The 13606-nt window shown below is 42.0% G+C and overlaps 1 protein-coding gene across 10 annotated transcripts in view; it reads right to left on the bottom strand.

Annotated features, from left to right (window-relative positions):
• ADRA1A (adrenoceptor alpha 1A) overlaps nucleotides 1-13606 on the bottom strand; it is a 126770-nt gene that overhangs the window by 19897 nt on the left and 93267 nt on the right. The gene's annotated exons all lie outside the window — the stretch shown is intronic.

Below are 13606 nucleotides of genomic sequence, written 5' to 3'. Positions count from 1 at the left end.
CTATAACAAAATGAAGCTGGGTACTTTATTAAAAAAAGAAGTTTATTTGGCTCACAATTCTAGTGGCTGGAAAGCTCAACCAGCATGGCTATGAGGTGAGGGCCCCCCTGATTTGTATCACAATATGTCAGGGAGGTTGAAAGGGAAATATCTGGATGCAGAAGAGGCCAAGCACTTGTGGCGTGGCCTTGCTTTGTAAAATCCTACTCTTGAGGAATGAGTCTATTCCCGTGAGACCTAACCCACTCCACAAGACTAACATTAGTCCCTTCAGTAGGATGGTTATGACCCAATCGCCTACTAGACCCCATCTCTTACAAGTCCCACCAGTCTTCAATACCCCCACACTGGGGACCAAGCTTCCAGTCCATGAACCTTTAGGTGACAAACCACATCCAAACCATAGCAACCATCAATTATAGAAGCAGGTCCAATAGATAAGGTTTCGTTGGCTCTCACTATAATATCTGATGGCTTTTGAGAAGCCTTAAAAAAATGAAAACATGATATATAGACTGAATCTACATATGCAAATAGTTTTTCTGGAATTTCACCATAAGTTAGAATCCATTCAAATGACCCATATTAAAATTCAGTTACCTGAATATACAGTTTACATAGTGTTAAATAGACATCATTTAAATGCTTATGAATCCCTTCCTTTCTGAATAATGGAGCCATATATTTGAATAAGAATCCTAAATTTACAAAGTATCAGCTCTGTTAAATTTTGTGATCCTCAACTATTTTTCTCGATAATGCCTTTTTTAAAAAAATTTATTTGACAGGTAGAGTTATAGACAGTGAGAGAGAGACAGACAGAAAAGTCTTCCTTCCATTGGTTCACCCCCCAAATGGCCACCACAGCCGGAACTGGCTGATCCAAAGCCAGGAGCCAGGCACTTCCTCCTGGTCTCCCATGCTGGTGCAGGGGCCCAAGCACTTGAGCCATCCTCCACTGCCTTCCCCGGGCCACAGCAAAGAGCTGGACTCGATGAGGAGCAGCTGGGACTAGAACTGGTGCCCATATGGGATACCGGCACTGCAGGTGGAGGATTAACCAAGTGATCCATGGCGCCGGCCCCTGATAATGCCTTTTAATTATATGGTACATCCCCCTTCTCAATATTTTCCCATGGCTACAGAGGTTTGTCAACTGCACGACATTTGGGATCCTCCGTAGTCCTTGATCTAACCAGCCAGCTAACAGTTTTGCTTATTAATATTCAACTCCAGCCAGACTTATTACAGATTTTTTTCCAAGTCATTGGCTACTTTTTTCTTCTCAAATTAGGCTGTTGTGTCTTTTTTTTAAAGATTTATTTTATTTTATTTATTTGAAAGACAGAGTTACAGAGAGAGGTAGAGACAGAGAGAGGTGTCTTCCATCTGCTGGTTCACTCCCCAGATAGCTGCAACGGCTGGAGCTGTGCCTATTTGAAGCCAGGATCCAGGAGCTTTTTCCTTGTCTCCCATGTGGGTGCAGGGGCCCAAAGACTTGGGCCATCTTCTACTGCTTTCCCAGACCATAGCAGAGAGCTGGATCAGAAGAGGAGCAGGTGGGACTAGAACTGGTGCCCATATGGGATGCTGGCGCCTCAGGCCAGGACTTTAACCCTCTGTGCCACAGCGCTGGCCCCTGTTGTGTCTTAAATAACCCCTTCTACCCTCTCTACCCAAATCTTACCCATTGACTGGCAAGTCAGAAATCATTCTGAGGTCCTTAACATCTTGCACAGTAACTACCACAGAGTTCTTGGAAGCAGAATCACAAAACAGTGGAAGCTTAAAGTGGCAACAACCTTAGGGGTTATATTATCCAATTTCTCTATTTCTAAAATAAAACAATGTTTAAAAAGGTGGTCACAGACTTGAGAGTTACAGTACTAACATAGTGGTAGGTACAGAGATGCAGAACACCTCATCCAGTGTGCTTTATTTTTTCTTCCCAGACTTCTAGAAGTTCTTTGTTTTTTTAAAGATTTACTTATTTTAAAGGCAGAGTGACAGAGAGTGAAAGACTGGGAGGGAGTGGGGGGAGAAGAGGGAAAGAGAGAGAGAGAGAGAGAGAGAGAGAGAGAAAGACAGGGAGAGGGATATCTTCCATCTGCTGATTCACTCCTACATGGCTGCAACAACCAGGTTGAAGCCAGGAGCCAGGAACTCTGTCCAGGTCTCCCATGTGGGTGGCAGGGACCCAAATAGTTGGGTCATAATCCACAGGGAACTGGATTGGATGTAGAAATGCAGGGAGTTGAATCGGCATTGCAGCATGGGTTGCTGGCATTTCAAGAGGAGGCTTAACTCGCTGCACCACAATGCTGTCTCTCCAGTGGTTCTTAGTGAGGGTACTTCATGAAGGACAAAACCTGAATATCCCCCTTCACTCCTTTCAGGAAGACTGTGGAAGAGCATCTTGACCTTCATTTCACCTCTTCCTTCTTCTTTCTTCACTCCCAACCTCCTGTACTTTCCTCCAGAGTTTGTTAGTCCCAGTTTTTTGAATGCTAAGCTGAGTGGTCTTGGGCACAGTCCTATTGTCCATTTGGGCCTCATACTGAAGAAGAATCTGAATCTGAAGCAGGAACAAGTTGTATGGATCATTTCTAATGGTCTTGAGAATCCTTTTCCTTCATTTCAGCCCATAGTCTTAATTTTGTGACTTTTCTTTGGATGCAGCAGAGTCCTGATACACTCTGAGTGCGCTTAAAATCCATTCTGGCAAACAATGCTCTGAAACTTGTCAGGAAAGCTCATAAATACAAACAAAGGGTCAACTAACATACACACTGTAGGACTCAAAGTAGACAAAATGGTGCAGTGGTTGATGGGAACACTTATTTTACTGAAGTGCACTCCTTGCTAGGTTCAATGTGTCTCAAGGAACACACACACACACACACACATGAACAGTGTTTACTTAGGAAACAATAAGTGAGAAAATTTTATTCATTAACTCTAACGCTATTAACTTTGTTCTCCCATCATTATAATACAGTTGACAGACGCTGAGTGGTTTGGGCTAAGCATCATGCTAAACACTTCACATATAACTTAGTTATTCTTACTAACATTATGCATTAGCTGACTTTTATCAGTACTGTCATTTTACAAATAAAGAAGCCATTGTTTAATGAGGTTAAAAAGCACAGTCAAGTTCATTCAGATAGTTTCTAATAAGACTGGGATTCAAAATTTGAAAGTCTGATTTTAGGGTCTATGAAATCTCAACATATACTAGAATAATGCATTGTTTTGGGGAAGAGCATGGCACTTACGGGGTGATGAAGTGTGTGGCTGGGGGAAACTGAATTGGAAAGATGCTGCTTTGAACTACCTCTGAGGTAAGAAAGTGGTCAATACTAACAAGGCAGGTGGTTTTGTGTGAACACAATGCATCCCAGAAAAAACTCATCTTGCAATATGATGCCTATATAGTGCACAATATTTCTTCTTAATAGTGACAGCAATGTGATTCAAGGAACACACTTCACAAATGCCTCTGCCTTGTCCTATGCTTAATGACTGTAAGTGTTCATGAGCTGGGCATGCCAAAAACCATCTTGTTTGGAAATTTCACTGCTCCCTAAATCAGCTAGTGAAGGGAGTATATTTTCTCTTTTTGAAGCATTTCAATTTAAAAGAAAGGAAAAATATAAGAAATATGATTGTGAATGCTAATAAAGTGATTTAAGAGCCTTGGAGTTTCCCACAATTCCTTCAAGGATTCTCTTTCTGTTTACAGAGCCCATTTTTTGCATTAATAAAATTCAATATTTCCTCTTGATCATCTCCTTTCCATCACTTCTTCCCTTCCTAGGACTCTACCCTAATTCCAGGTCTAGCTGACCCAAAGCTGAGTTCTCTCTTCCAGTTTTACTGCTGCATTCACACCTTCAGAAGCAAATGCTGGTCTTCTCCACTCTGCACACCTCAGTCTAAACTTCCATTTTTCTCCTCTGCAGCTCAGAAACAGGTTGAAAAGAGGCATTGGTTAAAACTAATTTACACTAAGACTTGGACATCAGTTTCCAGTCTTTCTCCTCCTGGGATATTTTCTTGTTAATCCAACCAAATCTCTAGATGTCGACTTATCAGACCATCAGTAGGAGATGCTTCCAGACCAGAGAACGTCCCATTAACAACAGCATGTGTTTTATCCCATTGTGTGACAGCACCCAGATGTGTCTAAGCTTAGCACAGATTTGCCCACTCTCAATCTGACATTTCCAGCAGGGGCAGGTCACGAGCTCCATCTGCTCGGCTTGGAACATTCTTCTTCCCATGGAGGGGATCCATATGATTCCCAATGGATAGTTCCTGATATGTGGCTGGGGTTAGGAGAGGAATTTTATAACTGTACTTCCTTCAGGAACTTTCCACAGGGAGAGGAAAGACAGCAAAGAACTGTTTCCCTCCTTATTTGCACTATTCATGATCTAAGGTCTCATCCTTTGCTTCATTTTTTCCTGTCTTAAGAAAGGGAGCCTGAGCTAGAATCAGGCTTGGAAAAGAGCTGTTGGTCCCAATCAAGGTCCTTTATCTCACCATCTACTTCTCTGCCCAAACCTTCCCACCTGCACTGTCTTCTCTGAACTCCCCATGATTTCCATCCCCAACGTCAATTTATTCTCAGATCCATTTTTACTGAGGACTGATGATTCTTTGTAGAGTGTGAAGACAGCTGAAGGATGCTTCTCCCAGTCCACCCAATGTGGCATGAGGGTTGGACCAGCCTAGTCAAGGCTGGATGTCTCTGACCCCATCACTGGATTGTAAATTCCATTTGAACATGAACCATGTCAGTTTTGCTCACTCATGGAGCTTTAGGTCCTAGCACAACACAGGTCTCTTTAAGGCATTGAATGAGTGAGTGACCTCCTGATTAACTGACCTACTGATCGGCTGACTGACTCAATAAGTGTGCTATCCGTGGTTGTGCTGCACAATGTGGCTTGGTTTTCCTATCTGTGCTAAACAGACTCCCTTCTCTCTCTCCCTAACCTCGCCTTCTTTCTGTGCTCTTGTTCCCTTTTTTTTCTGCCCACTGTTTCTGTTCAGGTCTCTGTTTTTTTCTGTGGTGGTGTTTTGGTATTTGTTGTTTCATTGCTGTATTTCATGGTACCTAATATTGTAGTTTTTCTCATAATACTTAACAGGAAAAGCCCGACTTCTGGATTGCCCACATAGATAGGCTCCTATTTCCCTATTCACCACAGTTATGTTTTCTCTTCACCCATCTCCACCCAGACTCAGTTCAACAGAAGTCAACAGCTTCCAGCTTAATTCCCTGAACACCTCGTCCTACAGGTCAGGTCATCCTTTGCATGTGAATTTGCTTGGTCTATTCTTGGGCCTTGGAAAATCCCCAAGCCCTTGGGACTCTCTCTTCCCTTCACTGAATTTCCTTCCACTATTTTGTCAGCTGTAGATTTCTGTCTTTTCCAACCCTCCAAACACACTGATCATCTTAAAATTGGTGAGATTGAGATGGGTAGAGCAAATCTTTATGGCCAAACACTGTCATCAACATCCTTACCCTTGGAGATTCAGACTCCTCACTTCTGGTTTGAGGTCTCTAGACACCAATAACAAATTTAAATAAGGATTTCAATTTTCATTTTAACTCATGATGCCTCTATGTCTTGTCACTTGATGACCTACTCATTAGAAACATTTAACTTAACATTTTTGGTCCAGGGGCTCATCAAATAGGTTTATTGTGGGACACTAGGATTCATTCCAATATATTTGTGGCCCTAGAATAATATTTTAACAATGAAGTTACAGAGAAGGTTGCCATCAATGCCTTAGTATCAGGAAAAAAAACCTATTTTTCCATCAGTGTTGGTATACTTCATGCTACATAAGTATTCCACTTTACCGCAAAATTCAGTGAGAATAGAAATGTAGTGCTTGATATGAGTTATTTGTACTCTCATGTTCATTGCAGCACAATTCATAATAGCTAAGATATGTAATCAATCCAGATGTCCATCAACTGATGACTGGATAAAGAAATTATGGTATATTAACACTATAGAGTACTACTCATCTGCAAAAAAAAAAAAATGAAATCCTGTCTCTTGCAACAAAATGGATGCAACTGGAAACCATTACACATAGTGAAATAAGCCAGCCCTAAAAATACAGATAACATATGTTTTCCCTGATCTGAAGTAACTAATAGAGTACCTAAAATGTAATGTATTGGAATGAAATGGACATTTAGAGATTTGATGATTATTTATAGCCCTTGAGCCTTCTGTTGAAGAATAGCATTTTTTTCTTCATACTATTTGTTGAACTGTCTTACTTAGTGTAGGGTTAACTATACAATCATTAAGTAAACTGAAAGTAGATCTTAGTAAAAATTAAGAGCGAGAATGGGAGATGGAGGAGAAAGGAAGATTGGAGTGTGGGCAGGAGGGAGGGTAGGTTGGTAAGTATCACTATGTTCCTAAATCTACATATTTGAAATACATGAAACTTGTATAACTTAAGTAAAATAATAATAAAAAGAAATGTAGTCTTGAATTCCATCCCTGCTTTGGCAATTGTGGGGTTACTCCTGAATTTACTGTTTCTTTCAGAATCAAGGTGACTCAATGCAGAATTATTGGCTTTTTGTCACTATCATGAAATATATAAGACAGCCTACTTATGAAGTAAAGAGATTTACTTAGCTTACAGGTTCTGCTGGTTCAAAGTCTGAATGGCATAGCACAGGCTTCTGGTGGATGGTAGATGACAGAGCATGTGTGGGAGGAAGGAGCACTTCCAGAACCAGGAAAAGTTCTCTCATATGAACTACTAAGGTGTTGCGTGAGAATTATCTTCTACTCCAAATGACCTAAGGACCTCCTAACAGGTCACACCTCTTAAAGATTCCACTCTATTCCAATATCACTATGCTGAGGACCAAGCCTCCAGTCACAACATAACCTTGATGGACATGGTTAAACCACATCCAAACCATGGCACTCAGTGTGGAAGAAGGAAGTTTTGAGTTGGTGTTCCTACTACTAATGTCATAGTTTCTAGGCTTTACTTTACCTACCTGAAAATTTGATATCCTAATGACAACTTGAAAGATACTGGGCTATGATGAACCCTAGTAAACTGGGTTCAGAGAATGTTAAAATTGAACTTTGTTGTCAGCAACCTCTACTTTACAGACGAAGGAGGCATTTATCAAGGGGAGTGATTTTACTGCAAATGGCGTGGTTTCCCAAAATCACTGCTTTGATGCCAAGTCATGACTAGACACAGACTTTGTTCCACTTTACTCATTTCTGTTCTTGATCTTTGGATGCCACATAGCAACCTTATGATGGCACAGAGATGTGAATGGTGATATGTCCAGCTTTCACTTTATGAGTAGGGGTTTCACAGAGTTAATGGGAAAGGAGGGGGAAAGTAAGCATCATCAGTAGCTCCTTGGCTTGCAAAGTCAGGATATACTGTTCTGAAGGGCTTGTCAGAAATGTGTCCAAAAAAACCCCAAAATTTGATTTAATGACCCCAGTTTTTATAAAGAATGTAGACTCAAAAAGAGAAGCTAATATTATATGACCATAGGGGAAAATAACTGCTAACTGCTTCTTATTGTCTAGCCAGGGGTTTCTCTTATTGGAGTGGTACACATCCAATGAATAGAGGAGAGAAACAAGGTGTCCCACAACCAGGCAGCCAGTTCCCAAGGCCAACAAGCTCCAGTACCAAGCAACATTCATACTGGACCAGTTGTAACTTTTTTTTTAAAGATTTATTTGAAAATTAACTGAAATGTGATCCCTGTTAAACATAAGAGTAGGAATAAGAGGGGGAAGAGATGTATAATTTGGGACATGCTCAAGCTGACTTGCCCCAAATGGTAGAGTTAGAAACATACCAGGGGATTCCAATTCAATCCCATCAAGGTGGCATGTACCAATGCCATCTCACTATTCCAAGTGATCAATTTCAGTTCACAATTGATCATAATGAAAGGACTAAGAGTCAAAGGGAGCACATAAACAAGTCTAGTACCTGCTAACACTTACCGATAGAATAAATAAAGGGGAGAGTGATCCAACATGGGAAGTGAGATACTCAGCAGACTCATAGAATGGCAGATGTCCTAAATAGCACTCTGGCCTCAGAATCAGTCCTAAAGCCATTCGGATCTGGCTGAAAAGCCCATGAGAGTATTTCAGGCATGGAAAGCCAAGACATTCTGGCAAAAAGATCTCTGTGAGTGAGATCCCAGTGGAAAGAACAGGTCTTCAAAGAAGGAGGTACCTTTCTCTGAAGGGAGGAGAGAACCTCCACTTTGACTATGACCTTGTCTAAACAAGATAAGAATCGGAGAACTCAGAGGGCTTCCACAGCCTTGGAAACTCATGACTGGAGCATAGGGAGATTACTGATGCCATAGACAGGAGTGTCAATTGGTAAAGTCAACAACAGGAGTCACTGTGCACTTACTCCTCATGTAGGATCTCTGTCCTTAATGTGCTGTGCATTGAGATTTAATGCTCTAACGAGTACTCAAACAATATATTTCACTTTGTGTTTCTATGGGGGTGCAAACTGTTGAAATCTTTACTTAATGCATACTAAACTGATCTTCTGTAAAAAAAAAAAAAGAAATTATCAATTCCCAACTTGACTCTCACTGGGATTAAACATGACAATAGGTCTGATCTGATTTCATCATCATTTAAAAAAATCATCTATTATTTTTCACTTTATGTTTCTGTGTGGGAGCAAACTGTTGAAATCCTTACTTAATGTATACTAAGCTGATCTTCTGTATATTAAGATAATCGAAAAAGAATCTTGATGTGAATGGAAGGGGAGAGGGAGTGGGAAAGGGGAGGGTTGTGGGTGGGAGGGACGGTATGGGGGGAAGCCATTGTAATCCATAAGTCGTACTTTGGAAATTTATATTCATTAACTAAAAGTTAAAAAAAAAGATTTATTTGAAAGAGTTACAGAGAGGGAGAGGGAGAGGGAGAGACAGACAGACTCACACACACACACACACACACACACACAGATCTACTATCTGCTGGTTCATTCCCTGGGTGGCCACAACAGCCATCACTGGACCAGGACAAAACCAGGAGCCAAGAACCTCATCTGGGTCTCCCATGTGGGTGGCAAGGACCCAAACAGTTGGGCCATCTTTTGCTGCTTTGCCCAGGCCACTAGCAAGGAGCTGGGTCAGAAGCGGAGCAGCCAGGACATGAACCGGCACCCATATGGAATGCCAGCTGCTTTACCCAGTGTGCCACAATGCTGGTCTGGCACCCTCTTATCAGTAAGAAAATGCTGTGCCATCCAGCTAGACCCCATGGAAAAGCTGTAGGAGTTATAGCATGAAAACAGACCCAAGCTTCTTATCCTCCGAGACTCTACCAGATGCCTTTGTGCTGAGTTGCTGGTTTAGCTGTGTCACATTGGCTTGCCTGAGTCTTCCTGGGGTTTATGCAGGGCCACCCTTGGACAGTTCTCAGCCAAGCAGGAATCTTTAAGATAGCTACATGGAATGGTGGCCAGAAGTCTCTTAAGAATTCTAGGCAGAGTAGCCATTGACTGGAACACTAAGCTCCCAACCCAAGGTTCATGGACAGACTACCTGTGAAATGAAATATAGGTCTGTGTAAGTATAGAGAAACATTTTCTTGAAAGGACGCCTTCAGCTTCTGTCATCTTCAGTGGTCTATGGTAACTGCAAAGATGGCTAAGTTTGGATCGCAGCCTGTGAGGACCAAGTGTACCTCTGAGTGGTGCACCTCATGTGGCCAGCATGTCCGCTTGGGAGCATCAGGCTCACAAATGGAGCAAGGAGATGTTTCTTCGATGTTTCTTCAGTGCCTCTTTGGAAGGGACCTTCTCTCATCTTTTCTTCCTATATTTAAGCAGGCCTTAAAATTGCAGTCCTCATTTCTGAATAAAGTCAAGGAGCTGCTCCCGGAAGGAGCATGCTGTCTTTTCTGACCTTTCTGGAAGGAAGCATGAACAATAAACAGGCAATGCAAGGAGTGGAGGCATAGGAAGACGGCAGCGAGGACGGGGAAAGTGCACATTGTGTGCTGGGTGTGTACACAGGAGGCCTGCCTGGTGCGGGATGGAAGTGTTGTCTCCTTTTGCAGGGACTGGGGCTACAATGGCCTGTTTCCCACTGTGAAGAGCCAGTTTTCCTCTCAAGCCAGGCCAGGAAAGAGGTCACTCGGGGAGATATTCTCTCATCCTGCATACTTCTGCAAGTGGCAGATAAAACACTGTCTACAGCATCCTTCTGGTGGCCAAGGGTAACTGCAGAGTCAGGGATTTCACCCCAATGAGTCCAAGCTGCTTGCATCAAAGCTCTCCGGATGGTTTGTCTCAAGCTCACAAAGCCCCAAGCAGCATTTTCCCTTCTAGAAAAGGGAAGTGCATGTGCCAGAGTCCATGGTTTGGATCTACAGGCTCGCAGTAACTCAGGAGAGAGTAACTTGGGATCCTGTCATGCTAGTCCCTCGTTGAAAAATTTCCCCAGTAGACCTCCTTGTGTTGAAAAAATAATTCAAAACACTCTCCAGAGATTCCAAGATTTTTTTTTCTGTTACCTAACAAATGATGATTTGTTGCAGGAAAAAAGTTAGCAATGATGAAGTCATCATGTTCTTTTATGGGCTCTTTCTAAAAAGTGGGTCTCCTTCATTAACTGGCTTGTTTTCCAAACTTTGCTACTTCTTTTTTAAGGTCACTGCTGTTTTGCAAGTCTCCCATTTGAAACATCTTTGTATCATCTCCACACAAAAGCTTTCCCTGATTACCCAGTCTACAGGAGTGTCGTCCTCAAACTCACAAGTGTGGTTTTTGTCTCTCATGGCGCATATCAGCACTTTATAGTTTCTTAATAAGTTTTCCCATTGGTTGGCTCATCCTCCAGAGCTCTCCAGTGACAGGGCCAGGCAAGCTCAGAGCTGAGACTCAATATACAGTTGCCCGAGAGCAGAATGTGTCTCTGATTCCTCCTCCTCCTTTGCCTCTGACATTTCAACTGACCACCAAGCCCCACTCATGTTTTTCTTTGAAGCAACTTCCAAAGATATCTTTCTTCTCCACTCCCAAGCCCAGCACCCCAGCACGCAGGGATGATGGTTTAAAGCTGGATGAGCCTCCTTCCTCTCCTGGGGCTCCGTTGCCTCACCTGTAAGGTTAAAAGCTTGGACCAAGCAGTCCTTTCTGTTCCCTCCTTTTTGTAAACACATATGTTTCTAGGTACACTGACAGTCAAAAGAGAAAAATAGGCCACGTCAAGCAGAGTGCTTGGTTTGTAGGTGGTTTGTCCCCCAAGGCTCATGTGTTGGATTCTTGGTCCCCAGTTTGGTGATGTTAGGTGGTGGAGGAAACTTTAAGAGATAGAACTTGGTGTAAGGCACCTAGGTCACAAGGAGCTGCCCTTGGAATTGGATTAATATAATTCTCAGGACATTGGTTAGCTCCCATGAGAGTGGGTTGTTCTAAAAGATCACAATTGGTCCCTCCTCCCTCTCAGCATTTGTATCTTTCCAGCTTGTTTATGCTCCACCATGATGCAGCTAGGGGTGGAGTGAGATTGTGAGAGCTGGCATCACACTGTTTGGACGTTCAGGCTCCAAAATTGTGAGCTAGATAAACCCGTTTTCTTCTTTAAAAAAAAGATTTTTTTTTTTTATTTGAAAGACAGAGTTATGAGAGAGGTAGAGACAGAAAGAGGTCTTCCATCCACTGGTTCACTCTCCAAATGGCCACAATGGCCAGAGCCGAGCCAATCCAAAGCTAGGAGCCAGGAACTTCCTCCGGGTCACCCATGTGGATGTAGGGGTCCAAGGATTTGGGTCATCTTCCATTGCTTTCCCAGGCACATTAGCAGGGAGCTGGATCAGAAGAGTAGCAGCTGGGACTCTAACTGGTGCCCCTATGGGATACAAGTGCTGTAGGCCAGAGTTTTAACCTGCTGTACCACAGCACCAGCCACTACCTGTTTTTTCATTTTCTTTTGTTTTCACAAGTATGCAGCCTCAGGTATTTTGTTATAGTCATGGAAAACAATCTAATGTACAAGACTATGAAGGAACACCACATACAAACATAATCAAGAGGGAAAGGGCAGGATGCGGAAGGAAGGGGAACCCAAGGAATTGGGGAGGAGTGTGGGGAGGACACGTGAACTGTGTCCTGGGGGTTTCTACATCAGCTTGGAGGAAGAATAGAAAAAGGGCTGGGAAAAGAAACCCAGGGGCTATCATCATGAGAGTCACCTGCCTTGAGGCTCAGACAGCGCTCTGAAGCCCACCGAGAGAGAGAGAGTGCCACTGATCAGGAACAGAGTTTACTCTTCTGGGTGGGGCACAGCATGGCTGGGGTTGCTCTGCAGCTCCCATGCTGCTTGACAGTATTTGAGCTGCACATATGCACATGTGTCCTGAAAAGCTGTTCTGCTGGTCATCTATTAGTGTCCCAAGGGTATGGGAAGGGAAGAAAGTGGTGGGAGCCATGAGGGAAAGTTATAGAAGGAAAGTAACTAAAGGGAGGGGAAGTTTTTTAAGGGGTTCAGTGATGTGGTTAAGGGAACCTCATAATGGTGTATCTGCCAAGATAAGCATTGTACATTACTTTTTTTTTTTTTTTTTTGCTGTTGATAAGATCAAGTTCAAATACATCATCCTTCATCATTTGGTTTCAAGAGCCCTACATGCATTTAACAAACAATTTACTTAGTACCATCTCTATTATAGATGCTAGAGGTAGAATGGTTAGTAATATGCACAAGATTCTTGTCCTTGGAATTTATACTCTGTGAGTATATACAATGTATACTTGTTAAATTGAATTATGAGCCTAACACTAAGGATGTGTTTTTTTGTCATGGACTTTTCACTGTAACTATTAATCTACCAAGGTGACCATGGTCTGAGCATGTGTGGTTGTGGTTTTCACTTCATTCCCTTGCTCTTCTCTCAGTGACCTTTCCCTCCCCTGTATCTCCTCAAACTTGAACCTGTTCAGATTCTATCTTGATGGCTGCATTCAAATTCTAGCTCATCTCTGAGACATTCCTTCACTGCAGTCCAACTTGTTTTCTTTTTATTGCCCCTAAGCATTTAGTGCCAGTTACTTTTCTCCACAGCACTTATGTTATCTTCTATTTATTTAATCTTTCTTTCTTTTGTCCTGTTTCTTAAAAATAAACTGCTTGAGGTAGCACCTTATTTTTTTATTTCATAGTTGGGTCCTCAACACTTAAAACAGTTTATAGCATATAGTAGGCATCCAAAAATATCATTGAATGAATGGCATTGAATCTTTATGATTTTAGTCTCTGTAAAGACACCCTTCTTATGCTTCACTGATATCTCTCAGGGATGAACACAATTTTCAATAAATATTTATTGAGTAAAATGTGACTTCTGTTTATGGAAAAAAATGACATTTTGAATAAAATTCTTGCTTCAACCATTTACAGCTAGGAATATAATATATTCTTAAATGGACAAGAGAGTCTGTCTTTATTCACATTCCAAAACTTTATCTTTCCAATCTTCAAAACACTCATATTTATATGAAAACAAGATCATCTTCCAAATAA

This window comes from Oryctolagus cuniculus, chromosome 2 (genome assembly GCF_964237555.1).
Source record: "Oryctolagus cuniculus chromosome 2, mOryCun1.1, whole genome shotgun sequence".
NCBI lineage: Eukaryota > Metazoa > Chordata > Mammalia > Lagomorpha > Leporidae > Oryctolagus > Oryctolagus cuniculus.
This window is presented reverse-complemented; position numbering and strand designations above follow the sequence as displayed.